Below are 6,194 nucleotides of genomic sequence, written 5' to 3'. Positions count from 1 at the left end.
TTTATATTGATTTGCTGAAATTCTAGAAACCCTAGGTTTAGATAATATTAAGGGAATCAAGAATCTGATTGAATTCTAGGGACCTAATGGGAGAAAGGAACCCACTAGTGAAATCCCACATACCTGGTGATGAATTCCACGGAGAAATCTTTCGATTTCGGGGCTGAAACTGATGAAAACCTGTTGCGTTCTTGGACTAGGGCTTGGTCGACTTTTTCTCCTTCTGCGCTATAATTTTCTACGTTTTTGGTGAATGATTTGCTTAGGGTAGATTCTAATCTAGTTACTAGGATAAACTAACCAAAACTGAATAGTTTAGGGGTTAAACGACGTAGTATAGGGGTCTAACGCATAAGGAAAGGACCAAAAGACCCATGACTTAAACGCTGTCGGGGTCACCGATGGACCGTGGATCAACCAACGATCCGTGCTGGTCAACCATCGATCGACGACTGGGAGCTGAAACTGGGGGTGTGATCCACAGACACGGACCATGGTCTGTGAACTTATCTACGGTCCGTAGGTCGGGCCGTGGGTCGACACTTAGATGAATTTCTGGGGTTTTCTGCGGAAGGGTCACATGTATCCATCCACGGACCAACAACACGGGCCATGGGTCACCCTACATTCCGTGAGTGGCAACCGTGGGTTGCACCTGCATCTCTGAAATCTGCATTTTGGTATGTTCTAGCATACGGGGTGTTATAATATCTCCCCCTTGGGAACATTCGTCCTCGAATGAAGACTCAACTATATGAAATAGAGGGAGAGATCTGAACCCCTACCACTAAGCACTGGAAACTGATTTCTGACTGAACTATGTTCCAAGAACATGCAAATACGCTGAAAATGCAAGTACAACCTGAAGGAACATGATGCTAAGACTGAAACTGCGCATGAATAACTGAAAAATTGAAGAGGAACTATTACCTCAAGCTGAAATGGAATCGGAATGAAAGAGGTGAAGATACTTGGCCTTCATGGCTGCTTCTGTTTCCCAAGTACCTCCGTCTACGGATTGAGTCCTCTATAAAACCTTGACTGAAGAGACTTCTTTGTTTCTCAACCTTCGAACCTGACGATCAAAGATTTCAACTGGTACCTCTTCATAAGTGAGACTATCCTTCACCTCCACGCTTTCTAAAGGTTCAATAGTTGCTGGATCACCTACACACTTCTTCAACAACGAAATGTGAAAAATCGGATGCACTGCTGCTAGTTCTGCTGGCAATTCTAGCTCATAAGCCACTTGACCAACTCTTTTCAAGATATTGTAAGGACCTACTTATCTAGGACTGAGCTTCCCTTTCTTGGCAAATCTCATCACCCCTTTCATAGGTGACACTTTCAGAAAAACCCAATCATCAACTTGGAACTCTAATTCCCTTCTCCTTACATCTGCATAGGACTTTTGGCGACTCTGGGTTGTCTTTAGTCTATGTCTAATTTGTTGCACTTTCTCCATAGCATCATGAACTGAATCTGGCCCTATCAAGGCTGCTTCACCTACTTCAAACAAAACAACTGGAGATCTACATATACGCCCATACAATGCCTTATAATGGGCCATCTGAATGCTGGAATGGTAACTATTATTGTAGGCGAACTCTATAAGAGGAAGGTGATCATCCCAACTACCCTTGAAATCGATCACACAAGCTCTTAACATGTCCTCTAAGGTATGAATGGTACGCTCTGCCTGACCATCCGTCTGTGGATGAAATGCTGTGCTAAGATTAACCTGAGTACCAAGACCTTTCTGAAACGACTTCCAGAAATGAGAGGTAAACTGAGGACCTCTATTTGAGATGATAGACAAAGGAACCCCATGAAACCTGACTATATCATTAATGTAAATTTTGGCGTAGTCCTCCACCGAATCTGTAGTCTTGACCACCATAAAGTGCGCAAACTTAGTAACTCTATCAACTATCACCCAAATGGTGACTTGTTGTCTGCGAGTATGAGGTAAACCTCTGATGAAGTCAATGGTTATCACTTCCCACTTCCAAGTAGGAATGTCGATCTCTTAAGTCATACCTCCTGGTTTCTGATTCTCTACCTTGACTTGATAACAATTGGGGCACTTAGCCACAAAATCCGCTATATCCCTTTTCATACCATTTTCCATTAAAAGACTTCCCGCAGATCACGATACATCTTAGTGGCGCCTGGATGCATAAAATATCTAGAGTTATGGGATTTTGTGAGAATCTTCTGTCTCAACTCACCGACCTTAGGAACACATAATCGACCATTGGGAGAAAATCTCAACTCTATGCTGATGGACTGCACCCTTAAGTTGGAGCAATATCATATCACTGTCTTGTTTTTCCTTAACTTCCGCTACCAATGATGATTTTGACCCATTATGGACTGTTACACCACCATTTGATATGCTCATAAGATGAACTCCTAAGCGAGCAAGTCTTTGAACATCTTTTGCTAGTTCCTTTCTTTCTTCCTCAACATGGGCTACACTACCCATAGATAGTCTACTCAGAGCATCTTCTACCACATTGGCCTTACCAGGATGGTAATCGACACTCCTATCATAATCCTTGAGGAACTCAAGACATATCCTCTAGCGAAGATTCAACTCTTTCTGGGTGAACACATACTAAAGGTTCTTATGGTATGTGAACACATCTACGTGAACACCATACAAGTAATGTCTCCAAATCTTAAGTGCAAACACCACTGCTACAAGCTCGAGGTCATGAGTTGGATAGTTCTTCTCATGCACCTTAAGTTGTCTAGAAGCATAAGCTATAACCTTACATCGCTGCATCAACACACAACTTAGGCCGACTATGGATGCATCACAATAGATAACATAACTATCTGAACCCTCTGGTAGAGTCAAAATGGGAGTTGTAGTCAACCTAGTTTTCAGTTCTGCGAAGCTTTTCTCACAATCATTTGACCACTAAAACTTAAGCTTTTTCTGAGTCAGCTTAGTCAATAGAGAGGCTATGGATGAAAATCCTTCCACGAACCTTCTGTAATAACCAGCCAAACCCAAGAAACTTCTGATTTATGTAGGAGAGGTGAGGTAGGTTTTGGTCCATTGTTTCACTACTTCTATTTTCTGAGAATCCACTCGGATCCCTTTGCTAGACACAATGTGACCAAGGAAAGCAACGGATTGCAACCAAAACTCACATTTGCTAAACTTAGCAAATAACTGGCGATCTTTGAGAGTTTGCAGGATAACCCTCAAATGATTCACATGTTCTTCCTCGTTCCTATAGTAAATGAGGATATCATCAATAAAGACGATAACGAACAAGTCCAAATACTGCTTGAACACTCTGTTCCTCAAATCCATGAAATCTGCAGGAACATTGGTTAGTCCAAATGATATAACTACAAATTCATAATAACCATACCAAGTTCTGAAAGTTGTTTTTGGGATTTCACTATCTCTGACTCTAAGCTGATGATAACCGGATCTGAGGTCTAACTTTGAGAAATGACTAGCACCTTGAAGTTTGTCAAACAAGTCATCAATCCTGGGGATGGGTGTTATTCTTGATTGTGACTTTGTTCAACTGCCTATAGTTAATTCACATTCTAAGAGAACCATCTTTCTTCTTCACGAACAACACTGGTGCACCCCATGGGGAAATACTGGGTGTGATGAAGCCCTTATCTAGAAGATCTTTCAACTGCTCTTTGAGTTCCTTAAGCTCATATGGAGCCATTCTATAAGAAAGAATAGAAATAGTCTAGGTATTTGGAAAGAGATCAATTCCAAAATCAATTTCCCTTCCGGGAAGATCTTCTGGAAACACTTCTGGGAACTCATTGACTACTATAATTGACTCAAGAGTTGGGGTTTCGAAGCTTGAATCCTTAACCCGAACTAGATGATAGAGATACGCCTTAGAAATCTTCTTTCTGGCCTTAAGGTAAGAAATGAATCGACCCATAGGCGCTAAGCTACTACTATTTCATTCTAAGATTATTTCATCTGGAAACTGAAAACGAACAATCTTAGTCCTACAATTGACTGAGGCATAACAGGAATTTAACATATCCACGCCTAGAATGACATAGAAGTCTACAATTTCTAACTTTACAAGATTTACTGAGGTGACTTTCTGAGAGACTGTGACAAGGCAATTTCTGTATACTCGTCTAGCTATAACTGGGTCATCGACTGAAGTAGAGACTGAGAAGGGTTCTGAAAGGGTTTATGGACTAACATCGAATTTGACTGCTATATAAGGAGTTACAAAGGAAAGAGTAGCCTCTGGATCTAACAATGCATAAACATCTAAGTCAAAGACTCGTAACGTACCAATGACTACATTCAGAGAATCTTCCTTATCCAGGGGAGCCTGAAGAGCATACAACCTGTTTAGGCGCTGCCCGCCACCTGTACCAGATGAGTTACCCTGCTGTGTCGGGAGACCTTCCAGTGCTGCTGAAGTTGTGGATTGAGATCTACTATTATTACCCTCTTGACACTGTTTAGAAGGACAATCTTTCAACATGTGACCAGGCTGACCACACCCAAATCATCCTTCCTTTCCTGCAAGGCACTCACTCGGATGGTTCTTACCACACTTTGGACAAGTTGGGTAGGTTGTGGTGCCTGAAATACTCCCTTGAGACTTAGAGCCTAATGCCCTACCCTTTTGATCATTTCGGAACTTGGAAGATGGAACACTAGCCGATGAAGGTGCTGGAGCTGAAGACTTCTGCTGAAACTGCGAGCGATTTCCACCACTCGATTTTTGTTGGGAATAGTCATAGTTGCTTGTCCTAGCATTCTTATTCTCCTTGGCCTATTCCCTAAGCTTATCACCCTCAACATGCTGAGCATTAGTCATGAGCCTAGAGATATTCATATTTTCCAGCAATATAGCATTCCTACACTCTGTTTTCACTAAGTCTGACACTTCATACAGAAACTTGTTCATTTGAGCCCTGGAATTATCAACCATGTGAGGAGCATACCTGGAGAGGTGTGTGAACTTGAGTCGATACTCTTGGACAGTCATAGAACCCTGCCTCAAATTCATAAACTCCTGAGCTTTGGCCTCCCTCAACTCTCTTGGGAAGAACCTGTCTAGAAAGGTCTCACTAAAGCATTCCCAATTAATAGGATTTGCATTTGTACCCCTGTTCTCTTTCCACTAAGTATACCAAAAATGAGCTACATCCTTAAGCAGGTGATCTTAGACATATTTATATGCCTAAATTGTCTATATTGACCCATCAATTGATTAGATTGAGGAATGATCTTTAGTTGTTAACTTGATTTTTGGTATAACCTGTGATAATTGTGCACTAACACACATGATTAGTTGTTTCAGGAGCACTTGAAGGAATTGGAGTTGGAATGAAGAAAGAAGGAGCAAAGATGTGCAAGAAAATGGCCAAGGCAAAAACCACAAGTGGTTGGCGCACTGGTTTGCGCAGCGCGCCACTGGTGGTACTTCAGAGTCCCCACTCAGGCGCGTTGAGAGGCGCGACGTGCCAAGGAGGGGACGTCAGAGTCAAGTGAGAGGTGCGCTGAGAGGCGCGACACGTCCATGTTTTTCCGACTTTGCCAAGTTTTAAACATTAAATAGGATTCCTAATTTGAGTAGGATTTGTTCCCAACTTTTCCTACTATTATAAATGGATCCTTAGGGCTTCATAATTGACATTCAACTTTTGATTTAGTGTGCAAGAGAAAGAATTCAAGTTTGTAATAGGTTTTAATCCTTTTAACTCTTCTATTTTCGGAATTTGCATGAACTATTGTAATTTCTTGTTTTCTAATAGCATGAGTGACTAAACGCCCTAGTTCTGGGGCTGTAACTACGAATTGATTGTTGACTATTTAAGGTGTTGAATTAATTTTCGGTTGTCATTATAAGTTACTTCTATATTCTTGTTTTAGTATTTTATGTTTGCGCACCATAAGATAAATCTATTGCCTAACTTTAAAATCGGGAGAGGAGAGGTTAGATAGAACAGATAATATAGAGAGCTTGGTCCACCCATTAAATTGAGGTGATTAGTGTTCAGGAGTGATTCCCAGACGAACACCTTGCTTGGTTACGAAATAGGATGAAATATAAATGCTCGCCAGTTAGACCTATTTATCCCGCTCAACAATGTAGTTAGACAACTAACTAGAGTAGGCGACTAGAGGTCAAGAGACCCGACTCATACAATTAACCCTGTAAACCAGT

Source organism: Solanum tuberosum, unplaced genomic scaffold (assembly GCF_000226075.1).
Source record: "Solanum tuberosum cultivar DM 1-3 516 R44 unplaced genomic scaffold, SolTub_3.0 scf00079, whole genome shotgun sequence".
NCBI lineage: Eukaryota > Viridiplantae > Streptophyta > Magnoliopsida > Solanales > Solanaceae > Solanum > Solanum tuberosum.
The sequence above is the reverse complement of the archived record's forward strand: the minus strand, read 5'-3'. Positions refer to the sequence as shown.